The 24,777-nt window shown below is 37.6% G+C and overlaps 1 non-coding gene across 1 annotated transcript; it reads right to left on the reverse strand.

The window, feature by feature from the left end:
* Positions 1–20,357: 20,357 nt before the first annotated feature.
* On the reverse strand, positions 20,358–20,464 carry LOC131150025 (small nucleolar RNA R71). Its single transcript, XR_009135411.1, has one exon. It is a non-coding gene; the product is annotated as a small nucleolar RNA R71 (small nucleolar RNA).
* Between the last annotated feature and the right edge of the window lie 4,313 nt (positions 20,465–24,777).

Here is a 24,777-nt window from a genome sequence, read left to right on the forward strand (position 1 = left end):
AACAACAACATACGGATCTAAATATGGATGAAAAACCCTATTTATTAAATCCATAAATATTGCATGAGCATTTGTCAGGCAAAATGGCATAACAAGAAACTCGTAATGCCCATACCTGGTCCTAAAGGTCGTCTTCGAGACGTCTTCTACTCTCACTTTTACTTGCTGATAGCCAGATCTGAGGTCAATCTTCAAATATACCTGTGTACCCTGGAGCTGGTAAAAAAAGTCATTTATACGGGGTAGAGGATATTTGTTCTTGATTGTCACTTTATTAATCTCCCTATAATCTATATACATCCTCATCGACCCGTCTTTCTTCTTCAAAAATAGAACTGGACCTCCCCCTGGCAATACACTAGGTCGTATGAAACCCCTATTAAGCAAATCTTGCAGCTGATTTTTTAATTCTACCAATTTTATCGGTGCTATTTGGTAAGGTACTTTGGAAATCAACGTTGTACCTAGAAATAAATCAATAGGAAAATCTACCTTGCGATCAGGTGGCAAGCTTGGTAACTCATTCGGAAAAACATCTGTAAATTCTTTAACTACATGCGTGCTAGCAAGTTTCAATTCATTCTCTGACATCTCCTTCATAACTTCCACAAACCCCTGACAACCACTCAGTAGTAGTCTTCTGGCCTGGATAGCTAAAACTAGATAAGGCAGGGATTGCACGCATGACCCTACGAACTTGAATTCTGCTCATTCCGGAGGTCTGAATATCACTTCTCATGAATGACACTCTATGCTCGCCAAATTAGCTGCTAGCCAATCTATGCCGAAGATCACATCGCACCCATGCATATCCAATACTATTAAATCAGCAGACAAGATTTTCCCCTAGATATAAACTGAACAACCTCGGAGCACCTTACTACACCTCACTGCCGACCTAGTTAGTGTAGATACCAACAGTTCAGTGCCTGACAATTGTGTTTCTACCCTACAAAGTCTAGTGCACTCCAAAGACACAAACGAGTGTGTAGCTTCTGAATCAAACAATGTAATAACTTTAAAAGAAAGCATACTAACCATACCTATCACCACGTCACCGACTGTCTCAGCATCACTTGGCGTCAGAGCGAACACTCTGGCTGAAGTCACATTCCTCTATTGGCCCCCACGTGGCGCCTGATATCCTCCCTGATACGGTCTAGGAGCAGGAGCTGCATCTGGTGGTGTAGGGCAGTCTCGCACCATATGTCCCGGTCTACCACAACAATAGCAAACCACTCCACTTGCTAGACACTCTCCCCAGTGCCTCCTCCCACAAGTCTGACAGACGGGAGTACCCTGTACTACCTGAACCTTACATCCTCCAGTCTCCTGCCTCCATCCTCTACCATGGTTTCCTCTCCTCCATTGATTCTATCTAGGACGTTGCTGGTAGCTCGAAGATGCAGATATCTTCCTCTGTCCCTGCTCCTCTGTATCTAGACGCTCACCAACCTCTGCCAAGGCTTCTTTATCAACCAGCTCAACAAAATCCTGGATCCGTAGCACTACCACCTGCTTGAATATGCTCCGCCTCAAACCTCTCTCAAACTACCTCGCATTCTTCACCTCATTAGGGACAATATATGGAGTGAAGCGAGAAAGCTAAATAAAACACTCCGCATACTGCTGGACTGATAACTGTCCCTACTTTAGACTCAAGAACTCCTCCACTTTAGCCTTCTTAACAGTAGCTGGAAAATATTTATCAAAGAACAATTCTTTAAACCGATCCCAAGTCAAGGCTATCAGCGTAGTCCTCTGCTGCTCCAGAAGCCTTACAATAGTCCACTATCTCTCGGCTTCACCTGTCAGTTTATAGGTGGCGAAGAGGACCTTCTGTTCTTCTGTACACTGTAGCACCTCCAAAACTTTCTCAGTCTCTTGCATCCAGTTCTCAGTGGCTACAATATCAAATCCTTCCGAAAATGTCAGAAGATTCATCTTTGTAAACTTCTCTATGGTGCACCCATAGCCTACAGATGGACCACCCTACTCCTTAGAGTTCCTACCGATCTTAGCCATAACCTACTGAGCCACGCTACGTAATACTCCGTCAGAGTCTGTTCTACCTGCACCTGAGGGCTTGCCCCATCACTGCCACTCATATGGGCACTACCTCCTCCTAGATCCATCCCGAAAAACAACAAATGCAACTTAATAATATTATCCTTATAATTTACCCCCTTAACCTAGCCTCTTATCTCAACACTCTCAGCTTATTCCTAATCCCCAGTCCTACATTCTAGAAACATAACCCGAAAATAGTTTACTATGGTTTTCCTGAAGTCATCGCCCTAGGAAAAACACAGTAACCACCACAGAAGTCTTGCCTCTAGACTTGTAGAACAACACCTTAAATTATTCTCCTATACTCTAGTACTGTTTCTGCTACACTCTAAAGTCTACAGAACCTAACAACCTAGGCTCTAATACCAAACTGTAACGACCTGCTTATATACCACTTTTTTTTCCCCATAATATAATGAAACCCATATAACACATCCAGCAGATCATGATCAACCTGAACCCATGGGTACCAGGGATACATTCGAAATATAATACGGAAGCCTAAGCAATAGGAAACATAAAATCATAAACATCTTATTATATCATACACATAATACCATCAATCTCAGTACTAGAGTTACTACATCCATCGTATTTATAAGTACACATTCCAAAAGAGTCCTAGGGTCATTTCTCACAAAACCCATCTGACCTTAACAAAATACTTACCCTTTAGAGAGGGCAGGTCAACTGTATCTATCTCAGTGGAGCTTTATCCGCTCTCCTATCTGGGGCCTCTAAAATGTTTTTAAAATTTAGGGGTGAGACACCTCTCAGTAAGGAAAAATAAATTAATACTAGTGTATGGCAACATGAGTATTCCGTGTTATACATAACCCATATATAAACATATTTAGTAAATTGTTATATCATATTTGGGAAAACATATATCATTATAGCATGGCAGATCATACTGCATTTTCACAATTATAATTCATCTCATACAATAATAATAATAATAATACGAAAACAACCCTGGTAGGTTAGCTGGCTGTTGTCATGTATTACCCCCACATAACTTGGATATGTGACTCGAAGGCAGGACCTGACAATGGTTGGCCGACCACTGCCAAGCCAAAAGTACAGTCTGTAAGTCCGATGGGTCTACCAGACCTGGTCCTTACACTAGGGGTACTCACACTTCTTAAAACCACATCAACTATTCGTCCTCACGCTACTTTGTACAGCAGTTTTTACACAATATCGTGATGATCATGAGCACATAGCAACGGTACTGTGCAAGTGCTAGCCTAGACCAAGGCAACCAGGTTCTAATAACATATAGCATATAATGAAACGACATTTTCCAAAACTAAGAGAATAGTCCTGCACTCGCAGGGTTCCCCTTTGAACACACTAAAAACGACATTTTCCAAAACTAAAGTTCAGTATTTCCATGCGTACTACGCTTTCTACAACTGCTAGGAAGTCAAATATTGAGTAAAAAGCCTTACCCTGAATTTGGGATGGATTCCGAACTAATCCCACCAACGATCCACTCTAGTATATTTGCAGGGAACTTTCATAGGAGTGTCGTGGTGGCTTCAGATCGTCGAACCGGAAAAAGATCGGCCCGAAATCTTAAAGAGAAGTGAGGGGAACTGAAGGAGGAGAGAAAGAGGACTTCAGTGGCAAAAATTAGCCAAGAAATGGCGTTTAGGGTTACTTATACACTGACCTTCGTTGATGAGCCATATCACCTCGTCGACGAGGTCAAGAAGACAATTCATTGACAAACTCTCTTTTTGCCAACGAAATTCATAATTATCAAAAACATCTCTCGGTATTTTCTCGTCGACGAAACACACCTTCATCGACGAGCCCAATATGCAACATCGTTGACGAACCTTGATTTGCCCCTTTTTTATTTTCCTTTTCTCCCTTCCTTATATTATTTAAATATTATAAATTCTCTGGGTCACTACAACACTTCTGAAACCTTTGCCTGTGATTTCAAAGTTCTTACATCAAATCTGAGCTAAGGCTATCTCATTTTTCAAAAAGCATTGTAGCTATCATTGTGGAATCATTTTGGTATTGAGGTTTGGTAAATTGATCTACACGTTAATATTTCTTCTCATAGAGGTCTTCATATAAACTGATTTGCTTGATTGATATATATTTTTCAAAGAACTTCTCATTTCAAAATCTGTTGTTGAAATAAGCTGAGTGATTGATAGTGATTATACTTTCATATAGATTAATTAGAAAAATATCACTACTTGATAAAGGGTTTCATCATTGGTTAAATAGTTTTGATTCAAGTGTGTATTCAGTTAAAGAATCTATATTTTAGATATATTAAAACACTTGATTAAATATCCTTGGTGTTCATAAATATTTATTTTATTGAGGGATATTTTCTTTGGAAAACTTCATATTCAGTGTTTGATCTTTGGAATTCATATTATATATATTTGGATATTACAAGGATCGTGTTGTGATTGAATATTTGAAAGAAAGCTTTTAATTGTATCATTACTTGGGAGTTTCGGAAAAAACGGAAATTGTGTGTTGAAGCATATCATTCATAAAACGATTGTATCGTTTTCATACATTCTGAGCTCCAAGTGTCATCATATGATTATGTATTAGGAATTTTAATTGTACTCACTAACTTTGTTAGAAGCAACATTGAGTGTTTTACAGCTTATATTGTAATCAAGGTTTGGGTTGTGAACCGGGTTTGAGGAGAGAGTTGTATCTCTTGTAAGCAGTGGATTAGGAGGAAGCTGTACCTCTTGTAAGCAGTGGATGTAAGGGAAGCTCCATCCCAATTTAAGGAGCAAGGATTATTGTGGAATCCTTGAGTGGGTTGCTCAAGGCAAGGACGTAGGCTGAACCTCGTAAAAACTGTGTTTGCATTCTCTCTTCCCTTATCTCTTTACTTTCTGCACTACATTTCATTACTCGTATTGCATGTGTATGTTGAATAACTCTACACACACTTAATTGGGTAAAAAGAACTCATTGATAAAATAAATTTAATTCAGTCTTAAATCCTTGTAATCGATTTGTCAAATATACAAATAGGAATTAAGTGGTAAATAGTTTCAAAGAATTTTAAAATACCTAATTCACTCCCCTTTTGGGATTACACCTAAATCAACATTTGGTATCAGAGTAGGTGTACATAGACTTAATAGTTCATTTGTAAAAAGATCACATAACACACATCGGTGTAACTACATTCGGTGAAGGACAATCATCCACTAGACCACCAATTTTCTGTGGTGTAAATTCTACCTATTGGAAATGTAGGATGAGCATATACCTGTTAAATGTAGATTAGAAGGTATGAAAATTAGTTACTAAGGGAAATCATGTTCCCATGAAAGCAATTGATAAGGTAAATGTACCTAAGTTTGAAGATGAATATACTGAAGAGGACTAGAAATCAGTGCAAATAATGCTACTGCAATGAACTTGCTTTTCTGTGCATTAGATGTAAATGAATTTAATCAGGTAATGGCATGTAACACTGCTAAAGAAAATTGGGAAAAATTAGAAGTTACATATGAAGGCACTAAGGAAGTAAAAGATAGTAGGATAGACATGCTGACCAGTGAATATGAAGCGTTTAAGATGACTGCTGATGAATCTATTCAATCCATGTACACCAGATTCACACACATCACAAAATCTTTAATTGCACTTAGAAAAACTTACCCTACTTATAAGTTTATTTGGAAAATACTCGGCATACTACGTCTAGTTTGGGAAGCAAAAGCTACAGCAATAGCAGAAAGGAGGAATCTCAAGGAGATGTTTGTTGATGAACTCATTGGATCGCTCATCACCTATAAGCTAGCAATAAATGAAAGGAAGAAGGAGCAAAGAAAAGCAAAGAAAGCCACAACACTTAAGGCATCATCAAACAACTCTAGTGAAGAAAGTGATTCTGATACGAAAGACGACATGACCTTGCTAACAAAGAAGTTTGGAAAGTTCTTAAAGAAGAATAAGAAGTTCAATACAAAATTTCGGAACTCAAAATCAGAAAGATGAGAGTCAAGCATGAAGAAAAAGAGGGAAGATCTACCAACATGCTACAACTGTAGAGAGGTTGGATACATCAAGCCTGAGTGTCCCAAACTAGTGAAAGCCTCCAAGAAAAAGAAGAAGGCACTAAAATACGGTTGGGATACGCACAACACAAGCTGTTCAGAATCTGAATCCAGCGATGATGAGATTGCCAATCTGTGTCTAATGGCACATGATGACCTTGAGGTACAATCATCATTCTCATCATCTTCTTATTATTCTAGTGATTCTAAAAATGAGAATGACATGCTTTCATTTGATGAATTGAAACAAGAATACTTGTACTCTATTAAAATGCTTGAGAAGAAAACAAAGAAAATTTTGATTTGAAAAGTAAAGTCAAAGAATTTTCAAGTTTAGTTGAACGCCAAAATGAATCTCATGCATCTCTCATGAAAGGCAAAGAATTGAAAATGAAGGAATTAGAAAAGAATTTGAAAGACAAAGCTAAAATTATTTGTAAATTTACTGAAGGACAAAATAATTTTGAAAAACTCCTAGGAGCTCAAAGAAATTCCCTAGAAAAGGAAGGTGTTGGTTTTAATGGGAAAGAAAATCTAAAACAAAGACATCTTTACATGGGATATTTTGTAAAAGAGTCAAAATCATATGTTCCAACTAAGGATTATCATAGAAATATTACATGTTGTAAATGTAAGAGGTTGAGTTGCATAAAATTTGACAGTCCTTTCAAAAATAAAGATGTCAAAATTAAGAAATTATGGAAGGTCAAAGGAGAATCTAGCACTAACCCCCATGGACCCAAGAAAATCTAGGTACCAAAAGTAGTTATGTGATTGTGTCTTGTAGAGATGCTTAAGATCATCATCCTAAAAAAACAGATGGTATATGGATAGCGGATGTTCTTGTCACATGACCGGGGATAAAGCGAAATTCACATCCATCACACCTAAGGATGAAGGATTTGTCACTTTTGGAAATAATGCTAAGGAAAGGATCACAGGTGTAGGTAAAGTTGGTTACGATTCATCACTAATTATAGATGATGTTTTACTATTTGATGGTTTAAAGCACAACTTATTGAGTATAAGCCAACTATGTGATAAAGGTTACAAAGTGTCTTTTGAACATGACAAGTACATTGTTGAACACAAAATTGATAATAAGATACTATTCACAGCTGAGCATCATGAAAAAATATATACCACTAGTTTTGATAACTTAACCTCACAGAGTGTGACATGCTTCTCTGTTATGAATGAAATTAGTTGGATTTGGCATAGGAGACTAGGACACGCAAACATAACCTTAATATCTAAACTAGTTAAGGGAGACTTAGTTAAGGGATTGCCTAAGACAAAATTCGTCAAAGATAAAATTTGTGAGGCTTGTCAACTAGGAAAACAAGCAAGAACAAGCTTTAAGAAGAAGAAAGAAATCTCCTGTACTAGACCACTTCAAATGCTACACTTAGATTTACTTGGTCTTGACCCAGTTCAGAGTTTAGACGGAAAATCATACACATTTGTCATAGTTGATTATTTTTCAAGATATACTTGGGTATTATTCTTAGGTCATAAAGATGAAGCGTGTGAACAATTCATAAACCTGTGCAAGAAAATCCAAAATGAAAATGGATATACTATCACTAAAATTTGAAGTGATAGGGGAAGAGAATTTAAAAATCAAGGCATGGAAGAAACTGTAATTCATTAGGAATAGCTCATAAATTTTCGGCTCCTAGAACACCACAACTAAATGGTGTAGGTGAAAGGAAGAATAGGTCTATACAAGAAATGACCAAAATTATGCTTAACGAACATAAACTACCTAAGTATTTCTGGGCTGAGGCAGTGAATATTGCCTGCTATGTTCTAAATAGAGTTTTGATTAGACCATCTTTAAATAAGACTCCGTACGAATTATGGAATGGCGATAGGCCAAACATATCATAATTTCATGTCTTTGGCTATAAATGTTGTGTTTTGAGACAATGAACATTTAAGAAAATTTGATGTGAAATCAGATGAAGGTATCTTCCTAGGGTATGCCTTAGATGGTAAAGCCTATAGAGTATATAACAAACGAACATTGATGGTTATGGAATCTATTCATGTAGTGTTCGATGAGTCAAATCCCTTCTCCAAAATAACTAATGAAGATGAAATTGAGATAAACAAGGAATTTAAGAAACTATCCATTGAGAATGATTCAAAAGATAAAAATGAAATTGAGGAACCATCCATTGAAACTAATCAAATTGAAAATGAGATTAATGAACCACCTAAAGATGGAAGTACATAAAGAATCATCCCATTGATCAAATAATAGGTGAACCATTATGTGGAGTAGCCACATGATCCTCACTTAGGAATATGATTAGTCATTTTTCCTTTCTATCTCAAGAAGAACTGAGGAATGTGAGTGAATGAATTAAGGATGAATCACGGGTGTTGTCCATACAAGAAGAGTTAAACCAGTTTGAGAGAAACAAAGTATGGACATTAGTTCCTAGACTTGAGGATAAGACAATCATTAGTACAAAATGGATATGTAAGAATAAGAAAGATGAACATGGGATAGTTGTTAGAAATAAGGTTGGATTAGCAGCTCAAGGATATAACAAGGAAGAAGGAATAGATTTTGAAGAAACCTTTGCACATGTGGCTAGAATGGAAGCCATTTGAATGCTTTTGGCCTATGCAACTTTTAAAGATTTCAAGCAATATCAAATGGATGTCAAAAGTGCATTTTTAAATGGCTACATAAATGAAAAAGTATAAGTAGAATAACCCCCAGGTTTTGAAAACCATAAGAATCTAGATTACGTGTATAGACTGAAAAAAGCCTTGTAAGTTTTAAAGCAAGCTCCTAGAGCTTGGTATGACTAAGTGGTTTTTTACTAGAAAATAGATTTATCAGAGGAAAGATAGACACAACTTTGTTCATAAAGTTTAAGAAAGATGACATTCTCCTAGTTTAAGTATATGTAGATGATATCATATTTGGAGCTACAAATAAAGACTTGTGTAATGAATTTGCTTGTACTATGCAAAATGAATTTGAAATGAGCATGATGGGTAAACTAAATTTCTTCCTAGGACTTTAGATCAAATAAGCGAAACATGGAATATTTATAAATCAATCGAAGTATATTAGAGATCTGCTAAAAAATTTTAATATGAAAGATGGAAAAATACTAGGTACACCTATGAGCGCTTCTTTGAAATTAGATAAAGATGAACAAGGTATATCAGTAGATATCAAGCTTTATCGTGGAATGATTGGTAGCTTATTATATCTGACTGTCAGTAGGCTTGATATAATGTTTAGCGTATGTTTGTGCGTAAGATTTCTGTCGGCAACAAAAGAGTCACATTTGTTAGCTGTCAAACGAATACTTAGATACTTGATAGGAACCATTGAACTTGGGTTATGGTATCCTAAGTATACATATTTTGAGATTATCATCTATTCAGATACTGATTTTTCTGGTAGCAAAGTGGATAGGAAGAGCACGAGTGGTACTTGTCATTTCTTAAGACATTCGTTAGTTTCTTGGTTTTCCAAGAAGCAGAATTCAGTTGCTCTTTGCATAGTTGAGGCATAAAACATAGCGGTAGGTAGTTGTTGTGCTCAAACGCTATACATGAAGCAACAACTGACGGATTTTGGATTAAGCTATGAAACAATTCCTATAAGATGCGATAATACGAGTGCAATAAACATCTCAAAGAATACCATATTACATTAACGAACTAAGTATATAGAGATATGACATCACTTTCTTCATAATCATGTGCAAAAAGGAGATGTGACACTTGAGTTTGTATGCACGGATGAACAATGGGTAGACATATTCACAAAATCACTTGCAAAGGATAGGTTTATCCAAATTAGGCATGAATTAGTCCTGATGCATAGTCGAGAGGTTGCCTAGAATTATATTAGATGATATAATTCAAGGGGAGCAACGTTACTTAATTTTCACAATTGCTATCACATTCGGTATCACATTAATTAACATTTGGTATCCGCACATTATCTTTGACATTTGGCACACTGTGTATGTTCACAATGCAATTTACATTCCATAACACAAATTTATGCATTAGCAAGGGGGATGGTTGATGTCAAAAGGGGGAGAACTAAATTTTTTTTTGGTCAAATCTGATGGTTGAATAAGTTTAAAACTTTAAGATTTCAAATGGGAGAAGAACATAAGGTTATTTCCACTTATGTATGATTGTTATACACCTTTTTATTGATGTCAAAAGGGGGAGAAAAATTAGGAGCAAAAATTGTTAAAAAAATAGGAGCAAAAGCAAAAATTTTAGGAAAAACTAATTGTGCAAAAGAGGATAAGAATAATAGCAAAAATTGTTGGCAACACTAGTTGTATAATGGAGGAGAAAAATCAGGCTATAGGAGAAGAATCAGGCTAAACAACTTGTGTACTCATATGAACATATTTCATTTGGAATTAGGCTAAACAACGTATGTATACACATGAGCATATTTCACTTACTGAATATTTGATGCATTATTTAAAGGGGCACCCTTTTAGACATAACCCATTTTATTGTATATTTTTGCTCGTGTATTTGTCATCATCAAAAAGGGGGATATTGTTGACTCTATGAGTCAAATATGGTTTTGATAATGACAAATCACTTGGTATTTGGTCTGTGCATTGAGATTGTGAACAGGAACTATATATAGCATGCACGAAAGGATAACAAGTCATGGAAGCCATGAAGATTAAAGCATACATATCATGGTACAATCCATGGAAATCAAAGAGTACAAGAATGAAGATGCAAGTAACAAGTTCAAGAAAGTCATCGGAATGGGTACTTAGAACTAATGTATTTACATTGTCATATGATTTAATTTGAGACTCAAATCATAATCTAGAATGACCTTAGGACTCATGCATTTCATGAACATCATTAGGGGACATTTATGGACTTAGAAATATTGTTAAAACCCAGGAAAATGTTTTACAAAAGAGCCAATAAAAGAGGAAAATAGATTTTTCAAATTAAAAAGAAAAATATAGGATTTGGTCAGTTCAGAAGACTGAACTGAGCGTTCAGTCATCTGAAGATTGCACTTCAAAAGATCGAAGATAGCCTCAGTCGTCTGAAGAATTTATTCTAAAGACCGAAGATTAAGTTCAGTTATCTGAAGAATAAATGGTGAAACACAAAACCTAGCAGAAGCACCTTAGAAGACTGAACTCAGACTTCAGTCGTTTGAACCCGACACTTCAATCATCTGAACCCCAAACTTCAGTCATCTAATCTTGTGTCTAGGTTAATTTTTTGAAGCTCTTAGGAACTTTAGTCATTTGGGCCTTAGACCTCAGTCGTCTGAACTTGAGGGGAAGTTTAAAAATCTAAATTTTAATGAGAGAACACGCGAGCTAATCTTTGATCCAACGGTTGAGATTTATCCTAAAGGAAAAATACCTATTTATACATCATCTAAACCCTAGTGTTGAAGCTATGACTTTTGGAAGAGAAGAGAACATACAATTGAAGAGATTGCACATTTAGCACAACTTTGAAAATACTGCTGAAACCTTTGCATGGGATTTCATAGTTCTTATGTTGAATCTGAGCTAAGGCTATCTCATTTTTCAAAAAGCAATCTAGCTATCATTGTGGAATCATTTTGGTATTGAGGTTAGGTAAATCCATCCACATGTTGATATTTCTTCTCATAGAGTTCTTTATATAAACTGATTTTCTTGATTAATATATATTTTTCAAAGAACTTCTTATTTCAAAATCTATTGTTGAAATAAGCTGAGTGATTGATAGTGATTATACTTTCACATATATTATTTAGAAAATATCACTACTTGATAAAGGGTTTCTTCATGGGTTAAATAGTTTTGATTTAAGTGTGTATTCAGTTAAAGAATCTATATTTTAGATATATTAAAACACTTGATTAAATATCCTTGGTGTTCATAAATATTTTTTTTTATTGAGGGATATTTTCTTTGGAAAACTTTATATTCAGTTTTGGATCTTTGGAAATCATATTATATATATATATATATATATATAGATTTGGATATTACAAGGATCGTGTTGTGATTGAATATTTGAAAGAAAGCTTTTAATTGTATCATTACTTGGGAGTTTTGGTAAAAAGGGAAATTATGTGTTGAAGCATATCATTCATAAAACGATTGTATCATTTTCATACATTCTGAGGTTCAAGTGTCATCATATGATTGTGTATTAGGAATTTCAATTGTACTTATTAGCTTTGTTAGAAGCAACATTGAGTGTTTTGCAGATTATATTGTAATCAAGGTTCGAGTTGTGAACCGGGTTTGAGGAGAGGGCTGTATCTCTTGTAAACAGCAGATTAGGGGGAAGCTATAGCTCTTGTAAGCATCGAATGTAAAGGAAGTTCCGTCTCAATTTAAGGAGTAGGGATTATAGTGGAATCCTTGAGTTGGTTGCTCAAGGCGAGGATGTTGGCCGGGTTGGCTGAACCTCATAAAAACTGTGTTTGCATTCTCTCTTCCCTTATCTCTTTACTTTCTGCACTACATTTCATTACTTGTATTCCATGTGTATGTTGAATAACTTTACATGCACTTAATTGGGTAAAAAAAACTCATTGATAAAATAAATTTAATTTAGTCTTAAATCACGGCAATTGATTTGTTAAATATACAAATAGAGATTAAGTGGTAAATAATTTCAAAAAATTTTAAAAATACCCAATTCACCCCCCCCCCCTCTTGGGATTACACCTAAATCAACAGAATCTTAGTAAAATTTCTATCTCATTTTAGCATTTTCTCAAGTACTTCCCATTTCTGTTTATTATTTTCATAAACATAAGAAAAACCCGAAAAGAATTTTACACAACATTTTACAGTATCAGATTTTCACTAAACTTTCACAAATATTTTGATAATCAGTGGTCCCTGTGGAATACGATCTTAGACTTATCCTTCATACAACTTGACACTTCTACATTTGGAAGCACAATTCAGAACAAGTCAAGTATTTTGCGCCATTGTCGAGGATCATTTGGTGTCATCGGAGTATTTTTCTGATTATTGAGAGGGTGTTTATGGAGCTGTGAATGTCTTCACAACTTGGGAGATATCTACTTCCTCTCATTTAATCTATTTGATTTTGGTGTAATATATTTTTATTTTATTTCATTCATAGCACATTTAGACTAGTTAGGATGGAATCATTAATCTCATCATCGAGTGCATCGATTTTAATTGATTGATCATCTAACATTCATAGCATCATGGCTCGAAACAAACATTATGATAGGGAAAACCCTAACACAACCCTTAGAGAATACTTTCAGCCTGTTAGGACCAGCACCCCATTTTGCATTATTCAACCTTTGAATGCAAATGCTTTTAATTTCAAACTTGGGATGATTCCATTGCTACCACATTTTCATGGCATGGAATTTGAAAACCCTTATTTGCATATCAGAGAGTATGAAGAAGTTTGCTCCACTTTCATGGATAGAACATGCACTGAAGAGGTCATAATATTAAAATTGTTTCCATTTTCCTTAAAATGCAAGGCTAAGAATTGGTTGAGTTCCTTAAGACCAAGATCCATTAGGACTTGGCAATAAATGCAAACTGAGTTTTTAAAGAAATTTTTTCCTATGCATAGAACCAATGTCTTGAAAAGAAAAATTATGAATTTTTGCCAAAAGAATGTGAAAACATTTTACCATTGTTGGGAATAATTCAAAGACCTTTTAAATGCATGTCCTCACCATGGATATGAGGTTTGGAGGGTCATTAGTTTTTTCTATGAGGGGCTACAACAAAAAATGACTCAATTTGTAGAAACCATGTGCAATGGTGAGTTTTTCAACAAAGAGCCCGAGGAAGCTTTTGACTATTTTGATTATTTAGCTGAAAAACGCCCAATCTTGGGATGTCTCTGATATGTATGATAGATCTGAAAAGCAAAAAAGTGTTAGTGGGGGTGGTAAATATCAATTGAAAGAAGCTGATGATTTAAATGTTAGACTTGCATTAATCTTTAAAAGGTTAGAGTCCATTGATCTTAAGAAAATGAATGAAATGTATGTATTACTACCATCTTCTAAAAAATGCTACATATGTGAGGATCTAGGGCATGTGGCTAAAGTCAATAGGGACAAAGTTAATATACTCCTTATACAGCAATTGGCCAAGGCTCGGGACCCTCTTATTTTGAAAATCAGCCTTTTATAATGCAGAGAATGGGAGTGGAAGACTCCATACAACAACTAATTGTTAGCCTACAACAGTTTATGCAGAGTTAGAACGATCAACAACCAAAATTCCCAGGCCATCAATGACATTTGAGGGACTCTCACTAGAGTAACCACTAGTCTGAGTAAAAAAGAGAAGGGAAAATTCCCAGCTCAACCTCAACACAATCCACAAGGGCAAAGTAAATCATCTTAGAATACTAGTGAAGGGGGAAATGTGAAATCAGTGAAAGCCATTACAACATTAAGGAATGGTAAGGTTTTGGGTGACCCTGTCCATAGTGTAGGAAGTTTAGGTAAAAATCCTAACTCTCCTTTAGATAGTGGTGAGTCAAGTACTTTAAATTCAAATAATGATGCATGTCTCATACTTGCACCATTTCCACTATGTTTTACTTTCTTTGCATCAAGAAAAATAGCATGCTGAAATGCTATCAATTTTTAATCAAGTTAGAATTAACATTCCACTTCTTGATGCTATTAAAAAAATTTGTGCTTATGCTAAGTTTCTAAAGGATTTATGCACCGTGAAACGTAAACTAAATGTGTAGAAAAAAAGGCTTTACTCACTGAGCAAGTTATTGCTAATATTCAAAATCACGCACCACCTAAGTGCAAGGATCCTGGGTCACCTACTATTTCATGTGTCATTGGAAATTCTAAGATTAGGCAAGCCTTGCCAGACTTAGGTGCAGGGGTTAATTTGCTACCTTTTAGTGTGTATGAACAATTGGGGCTAGGGGAGTTAAAAGCCACTTCAATCATTTTGCAGCTTGCTGATAAATCCATAAAAATTCCTAAGGGTATTGTTGAGGACGTCTTGGTCCAAGTAGATAAATTTTATTACCCTATGGATTTTGTGGTATTAAATATGAAGTTGTCACCCCACGCAAATTCTTCACCACTTGTGATTTTAGAAAGATCATTCCTAGTAACTTCTAATGCCATAATTAATTGTAGGAGTGGTGTTCTAAAATTTAGTTTTGAGAATATGACTTTAGAACTTAATATCTTTAATTTGTGTAGGCAACCTCAAGAACTTGAAGACATTCAAGAAGTCAATGAATTGGAATCCCTATATGCAGACACTCCTTTGTTAAGTTATAATTTTGATGAGTAGTGGGAGGATTTAGAAGACTCTCTTGATTTAACCGAGTCCAATAAACAATTTTCTTCTCTTTGTGCTATAGGAAATTCAAATAAGATGCAGTGAAAGCTCAAATTTAAGCCACTACCAGCATTATAAGCCCCAGCACAACCATCCAATGAAAAAACTCCAGTGCTAGAAATAAAGTCACTGCCATTGGAGCTGAAATATGCCTACCTTGGACCAGAGAAATAATTTTTAGTGGTGATTTCTGCACTGTTGACCCTTGATCAAGAGAGTAAGTTGTTGGGAATTTTGACACACAAAAAGCAGCTATTGGATGTTCCATTATTGACATCAAAGGTATAAGTCATTTTATTTGTACACATAGGATATATTTGGAAGAAGACTCAAAACCCTCTAGAGAGATGCAAAGGAGACTAAACCCTGCAATGAAAGAAGTGGTAAAAAAGGAAGTGATGTGTTCCTAAAATGCACTATTTTAGGCCCCCAAATACTTATGTTTTGTTATTATTTCTATTGTATTTATCCCTTCTTATCATAGTTTGGAATTATGTGTGGTTTGTTCATGTTTTAAGAAATTGGAGCTTAAATTGAGGAGTTAAGCAATGTAAGAAGCCAAGGAAGCAATTGGGAAGCACAAGGCTCAACAGGTGCTCAACCAAGTCTTCAAGGCCTTTGTCCACCAAAACAAACACAATTCTATTCGACCATGTGGTGTGACCATGTCATCCCAAAGGGTGTCCAAGTCACAAAATGAAGACTCCAAGGTGTTGACTGAAGTAGAGATATTGAGAGCTTTGACCAAGGGTGCAACCGAGAGATCTTGAAGGTGCGACCAAGTCATGGAATCCTCGGTTAAACCATAGAATTTCCAGAGCATCTCAACCATGGCGTGACCAGGGGAAGACTAGGGTGCGACTTGGTCAATTGTGCTAGAATCCAAAACCTGCTTCGAAATATTTCTGCCAAAACTTTCATGAATTGAAATTGATCCCTTGTAAACCCTTTTGGGTTGAGACCATCGTACTCTAGTTGTGAATGTGCCTTAGGCCGTTGTTTGCGATAACTATGTTCGGTCACTTATTTGTACTAGGGTCAACGGTCAAGCAATCCACTCGAGTGGCATACGACAGTAAGGGTGCACCAATCGTAAGGAGCACGATCAGGAACCGAAGTATACCCTATCTAGCAAACAAAAATTCCTCTATAGGAACCATACCCTATCATGCACAATTGATGAAAAACCCAGGAGGAGTAGAACTTGCTGTGTAGAGTCTTTTGATGTAGGCTCTTCCTAGTACTTGTTTTGACCAAATTCCCCTACAACGGTAGCAAAATTTGCTAGGCTCGCCAAGGCTTAGGTCCTTAACTACCCAAAATAATATTTATAACCTAACTAATCCTAAGTTTAGTAGAACGAGGAGTGAGTCAGGTGTTGATTTTCAAGGACTCTAGTGCATTAGTGCACCAATTCTAATATAATTTACTACGCTTTGAACAAAAAGAAAAAGATGAGATTTTGGTTTACTTTCCAAATTACACAAGCAATGAAATTACTTCTAAAAAGCAAGTCTCTAGTTGTGAATCTGGCTTAGGCTGTCATTTGCGATAACTATGTCCGATCACTAATCTGTACTAGGGTCAACGGTCAAGCAATCCTCTTGAGTGGCATAGGGTAGCAAGGGTGCACCAATCGTGTTGACTTTGGTGTAATCCCGATAAGGAGGGTGAATTGGATATTTAAAAAATTATTCTTCCTATGTTAAACTAAGCCAGCAGTAGTAATACAAAACCTAGGGTCTTTCTAAACAAACACCCAATGCACAGATAAATTTAATGTGCGTAAACATAAAATAGGCACACATGATATGTTATCGGGGTTCGGCCAATACTGCCTACGTCCCCGCCTATACCTCGCAAGCCCGGGGATTCCACTAATGCTCACTTAACGGGTGGAATGATACCATTTACAACAACTTACAGGATGATGCACTTTACATATATGTATATATATGTATATGTAGAAACAATGAAACTCTAGTATTGTATATATGTAAAGTGTATGTTAATTGGTTCCATTGCTTAGGTAATATGTTTGTATATATATCCCAAAAACCATCATGAGTCATACCCAACTACTTATCCTACAAGTGAGTAGTACCTACGAACTCCTCTATCACGGAGCTCGCTCCACTCGTTTGTCAAAATTTACTGAAATATTTGTAATGCTAGGATGAGACACCTATCAATAAGAGAAATAGACAAATATCAATGTGTGGCAATGTGAGTATTATCATACTATAAACATATACTAAAAATAATGTAACTGTAATATATACATATCTTAAGTTGTAACGGATATCATATGAAAATCTCTACTTTTAAACATACTATATTATATTGAATTTTCATATCTTTAGAATCTTCTATTAAATATGTATTTTCGTGAATTTATACCCTAGATGTAATCTATGTATCATGACTCCACCCCTTATGATTCGGGTTGTGCAGCCCATAGGCTAGACTTAACGCTGACTAGCCTACCAGGTTAAGTCAAACATAACATACCTATACACGATTGCTCACCCAACTTGGCCTTCCTAGCCTACTACACCGACAACCTCTAGGGATCAGTAACACAGTGGGTATCCTACTACACTGCCTATACTTCTAGGTGAAACGGCGACCCAGCCACACTTCCTAAATAGTGTGGTTACACTATCGGCTGTACCCACTCAGGTCCACCCATCCTACTCACCGACGACCTTTAGGGGTTGGCACTTAGTGGGTATCCTACTACATCGATATGATTAGCTAGCTATGGTACCGTGCTCTTAATAAAAGTAACCATCCGGGTTTTGTTACTAGATAATACATTTCACATAACATATTTTTGTTCATAAATAACATTTCCATATTTTCGTAATAAAATATGGCTTTTACATATTCTCTGAATAAAACTGTCATTTCATAATTTCTGAATAAATCATCATAATAAAATAGATCACGGCAACTGCGCTGGCTATCATTTCTCGGCATCTACGCCGGCTTTCATATCTCGGCATCTACACTAGCTATCATATCGCAATATACTTGAAATATCTTTAACATCTGTATTGTCTATGAATATCTAAAAAATACTGAAAAACCATACATATTCTTTGAAATAATAAATTTTTTTAACATACTGATGTTACATTAAATTATACTTAAACCACACGAGTGAGTTCTACTCTGTATATTACTATAACATGCTTTAAAATTTATTTTCTCTATTCAACATCAATATTCCCCAAAAATACATTAATTCATAAATAAATTTCTGAAAATACCTCACTTAATCTATTCCCTTACATGCTTCTTGAGAAACCAACTAAAGCGCTAAATCTGTGCCTCTGTAGCATTCGAAACTCGAATCCATGAAATTATATTTTTCCCAAATTAATCAGGTCAATCTCCAAAATATTTATCATTCAATATTACCTAAGCCTTAAATACTCCAATTTAACCATTAAAGCTAATATTTAAGACCCTTACCTCAGTTTTGGAGTGCTGCCCTTGAACTCCAAACTGAAAATCTACTCTGCCTACGTTGTAGAGAATCTTCCCAGGAACCCTGTGGTAGTTCTAGATTTTCAAAACGGTGCTTAACGGGGTCGAAATCGAAGGTGGAAGGGTGGAGGACCGTTGGGCTAGAGAGAGGAGAGAGGAGAGAGTTTTGTATTTAATGTTTCAAATTACTATCAGTTCTTTATATCTTCAGCACTGCCAGCAAAAATCGTCGATGGTTTTGTCTGGCACTCAGAAAATCGTCACCGATTCCCTATTTAACCAGTGCAAAATTACCGTTTACCTGTTACCGTCTACATGAATTGCCAAAATCGTTGCTGGTTTCCTATCCTCTCGAGAAAACCGTTGCTGATTTTCTCCTACTCTAGCCAAAAATAAAATTGTCGCTAATTTTCTGTCCTCTCCAGAAAACCATCGCCGGTTTTGTCCTTTCCCAACCAAAGATGCATATTTTCTCATTTTCTTTTATTAGTTTATTTTTTCGGGTCTCTACATTGCTGCATTAGAGTCCTTGAAGATCGACACCCAACTCACTTTTTGTTCTACTAAACTTGGGATTAGTTAGGCTGTAAATATTATTTTTGGTAGTTAAGAACCCAAGCCTTAGCGAGACTACCAAATTTTGGCGTTGTTACCGGGTACTCTATTATAGTAGTAAGCCAATTTCTAGTGTAGTGTACTACATGTATTTTTCTTTATTTTTTATTTTTTTTAATTTTTGTTTGATATTTGAAGTCTTGATTATGTGTAGAATTTGTATATGCTGGGTTTGTGCTCTTTGGATCCTGAGTTAGTGCCTATAGACCCTGAGACTGCGAGTTCTTGTAGGTCATTTAGGAAATCTACCTCTAGCCTAGAATTAGTCGAGTCTTTCGAACCCAATGTTATGTTTGAATGTTAATCGATTCCTGCCTTTCATAATCCGGAACCCCATGCTCCTCGTCGACTTGTGGCAAAAGAGCAACCTTATTGGCTCCTTAGAGACTACTTAACACCCAATGTATATACCTCTATGTCTTGCATCTGATTCTTGGATGTCAAGGTAGTGCAATTCGAAATTAAGACTTCCACCATCTCGGTGCTTCCCAACTTCTTTGGGAATTTGATAAAAAATCCATACAAGCATCTTGCTGAGTTTCTCGAAATATATTTTAACATTTGTATACCCAACTTTGGTGATGATGCCCTCTAATTAAGGCTATTTTCATTCTATCTGAAGGACAAAGACAAATATTGCCTAAATTTCTTAGAACCGAACTCGATGACCAACTGAGCCGCCATTCAACACAAGCTCCTGAAAAAATACTTCCTTATTGGTAAAACTAACCAGCTGAGGAAGGCAATCACTAGTTTCTCACAGATAAATGGGGAACAATTTTTCATTACTTGGGAACATTTTAGGGACCTTATGCGTAAATGCCCTTACCATCAAGACCCTAGGTTGCAGTTAATTCAAACCTTTTATGAGGGGTTAGCTGAGCGAGATAGGTTCATGGTTGATGCAGATTGTGGAGACACTTTCCTCATGAAGCACGAGAATGAGGCTTGGACTCTCTTTGAGACCCTTATTGAGAATTCTTAGTAGCATACTCTTGCTACTCATAGGCCTCCCCAATCCTCCGCTTCCCATTCTAAGGGAGTTTACGAATTAGCCACCTGCCATGACCTAGCACCTACCTTGCACACCTTTGTCAAGAAGTTAGATCATATGTTGTCCTCAAGACAATCACCTCCATTTGTGGCATGTGCAGAAGTGTGTACCATTTTTTCTAACCCCTCTCACACTTGTTATACCTACCCCTATGCGTCTCCCACACCTGAGTTTGTGCAGGAGGAAGTTAAAACCGCCCATAATTGGTACTATATGTCGTCTGATGACCCGTGCTCTAATAAGTACAATCCGTGGTAGAGTAAACATTATAACTTCTCCTGGTGGCCACGAGCTCCGGGTTTTCCAGCACAAAGACCTCGGCAGTCATCCATTACTCCACCTCCTCACCTATTTAAAAATCCTTAAAATTCTCCCATGTTCGTGCCTCAACAATCGGCTTACCCACAACCATCTCCTCCTCAGCCACAATATGATAAATCTTTTTAGGAGACGGTGTTGAAAGCCCTTAAGGGAATTGAGGTTGATCGATAAGTTAATCAATAATTAGCCCACTCCCACTCTCAGTCTATTGCCAAGCTAGAAGCCCCTATAGGCCAACTAGCCACCTCCATGAGTAGGAGAGATGAGAAAAAGTGGCCGAGTCAGCCCCTAGTGAACCCTAACGGCCAATACAAGGTAAAATGTGAGTCGGCTGCTAGTTTATCAACATATCATAAGCAAGCCAAAACCATGACCATTCTTAGGAGTCGAAGGGTGGTAGATAATAGGGTCAGGGAGAAGTTAGACTAAGGAAAGGGTAAGGAGAATATGAGGGTAGAGCCCTGTGTTGAATCATATAATGCTCCTTCCTTCCATCCGATAGATGATACCGAGACACCTACCCTCTTTGATGGTGGAGCACTTCCCCATTAAGTTCTTCTAGTGCCATACCCCGTAGCCCTTCATGCCCCCTCAAATTCTAAAAAGGAAACTAATACTGAGTCTATTATAGACACATTCAGGAAAGTCAAGGTCAATATTCCTTTCATAGATGCTATCAAGCAAGTGCCTGTGTATGCCGTGTTCCTTAAGGACCTATGCACCCAAAAGCGCAAGTCTATGGTGCACATGAACAAACAAATCAGGCTTACCAAGCATGTGAGTTCAATTCTTTTAGGTCACATTCCTCCAAAACTTAAAGACCCAGACGCTGCCACCATCTCATGTGTAATCGGTGATTACACTATCGATAAAGCTTTTTAGATTTGGGAGCAAGTGTGAACCTACTTCCCTACTCGTTATACAAACTATTCAATTTAGGAGAGCTTAATCCCACCCCGGTCACATTGAGCTTCGCTGACTGATCAATGACAAGACCTCGAGGTGTAATAGAGGATCTATTAGTCAAAGTAGAAGAGTTCTATTACCTTGTTGGCTTTGTTGTCTTGGATATGGAACCTACCAACCGAACCAAGGATCCGATCCTTGTCCTATCAGGACAACCATTCTTAACTATGACTAATGCCTGTATTTAGTATAAGACCGAGATCATGAATGTGTCCTTTGGCAACATGCAACTTTGGCTGAATATGTTTCATGCTTCCCAACATCCATCCGATGACATCCAATTTGTCGATGTTAATATCATTGACGAATGTGTTGAGGAATTCACCCCTTCGATTCTATGGAAGGACCCTCTTGAGGTTATACTTCAGTCTGATAGACCCTCTATATCTAGCTTAAAGGACCTGTGTGAGCAGATCTTTGCCATTTATGACTCGGTATTTAACTTAGAGGGAAGGCTTTAGGTATCTGAGAAGTGAACTAATGAGGGACTGGTGGAAGCCACTCTTATTTTCGAACCCAATTGAGTTTGAAATTAGCAGTCATTGCATCTGGCAGAGGAAGGTAAACTCAACACTTCTGGGAGGTAGCCCAATTGTATTTATTATTTTCCTTTCTTTTTTGAGTCTGTATGTTGTACACTATAGAGTAAATAGAGTCTCGGATCCTTATAATAGGGGACAAGTTAGGGTTTTAGTTTGAGGTGCGACTAGAGCTCAACCAGTACTGCCATAATTGCAATCTAGTCGAAGCTTTAAATGTTTGATTGAACTCCCAAATTCTAGGGGAACTCGACCAGGGTGTGACCAGCACTGTCATAGGTTCAACCTGGTCAAGAACTTGAGTCTATGACCATCCAAATTCATGAGGAGTTTGACTAGGGCATGACCAACACTACATAGGTGTGAGCCGAGCGAGGACTGAATGTTGTTTGACCTTCTGAATTCCAGAGGATCTCAACCAAGGTGCGACCATCTCATCACTCTAGCATGACCTGGTCAAGCATCTATTTTTATTTTATAGTGGGGGTGTGATCGAGGAGTGACTAGCATTGAGCTAGCGTGACCTGGTCGAGACTAGGAAATCATTTTAAATTCTTTTTCTTCCTGTGAAGCCCTAACTCTCCCAAACTCCTCCCTCTTTGCATCCCCTATTTGCACCCAACCTTGCCCTGGTAGCCTAAGCCTTCCTCACCTCTGGTGGCCTTTGGCGACCATCTCTAGCGTCTCTCCTAGCTTTAGCAATCTTCCCTAGCTCTCCATCTTCCATTGCTTTCTCGTGGTTTCCTCTTTTGCGCATGAGGACTCTTTGCCTCACCTTGTCGCACTCGTGTCTCTTCCCATTCCTCACCTTTCCTCTTCCATTTTGCTATATATCTCCCTATCCACTTCATTTAGAGTATCTGTCTCCTCTCCATCTGACATTATTCAACAATGCCACACTGTTCCAATTCTAGAGCTGCTTCCAAGCAGCCCTAGTCGTCGAGTGCCACCGCCAAGCAGAAGAGAGTCGAGGATCCGCTGAAGGATGAGTTTTCATTCAGTTCTAACCAAATTCCATTGGCCCTGAAAAATAAGAAGGGTCAGGTGGCCTAGCAAGAGCAGGCATAGACCAACAGAGGGCAGAGGGCACCGAGGAAGACCGTTTCCGATTATGAATTCAAGATGATGTATGCATTTTGGGTCAATGAGACCTGCACCCATCCAAGAAAGTGGAGCTACATCGAGGTCCTCGAGACAAGGAAGCTCAATCATTAGATGACCCCACCGATGATGATGCGCCCTCCATTATTAATGTGGTATTTTTATGCCCACATGTAGCACAACTCCACCATGGGCATCTGGCTCACTGAGGTGCAGAGGATCACATTTGGGCTTACGACCGATCTGATCGATAGGGCACGGTCCCATGATGCGATCGATGATGTTCCACGGCTGGCCATTGACTTAGTCGACATCCACCATATCATTTGCCATATGTTCCATAGTCTATAATACGATGATGGCAATATGCAGAAGGGGACGTGCACAACCCGTAATCAGTTGCCAGATTATTTGTTCCTCTTGGACCTCATTTTGCAGCATAACCTTTCCGCCTTTGGCTATCACTTGGAGCGATGGGGCGTCCAGCTCCAGGTATTATATGCTGTACATCGAGGCATGACGATGGACATCCTAACTTTGATTTTTGAGGAGATGATGGCATTGTACGACTGGCATGTGATGAACCCCCATTTGAGGAAGCCACTGCCAAAGCCAATGAGAGGCTAGCCAATTAAGGAGCCCAGAAGGCCCTTTATTCTTGATGCGCAGTTAATCATGGGCATCCTGATGAAGAAGAATATAAATTTAGCAAGCGTTGAAGCACATATCTAGATTGGCGAAGTCACCACTGAAAAGACATGGAGCTAGAGCTTAAACTTTGTGGCTATAGCTCACCTAAAAGTGAACAGGTGGGCATCGCTCGAGGGCACCCCAGGGTCTGAGTTTGAGATGCCATAGTTCTACCCCAACCCTAAGGAGTCAGAACACCCTCATGTGCGACCACCCTGCAGGGCTCTGAAGAATATGAGGAGGACTACTGAGCCCTCCACCTTGGCTACTACACCATCAGAGATGGCACCTCCACCAGTGATGGAACTTGCCCCTCTAGCATTGCCTATTGTGCCTCAAGCTAGGGACAACTTGAGCTGTCTACACCAAGAGTTTCAGAATTTCTAGTCAAAAGTGAAACACGAGTTGCACGAGACCAGGGCTGAGATTAGGCAAGGGTTGAGGGTGATCTTTGAGGCCCTTTAGTCTACTTTCCATAG

The sequence above is a fragment of the Malania oleifera genome, chromosome 2, assembly GCF_029873635.1.
Source record: "Malania oleifera isolate guangnan ecotype guangnan chromosome 2, ASM2987363v1, whole genome shotgun sequence".
Classification (NCBI taxonomy): domain Eukaryota; kingdom Viridiplantae; phylum Streptophyta; class Magnoliopsida; order Santalales; family Ximeniaceae; genus Malania; species Malania oleifera.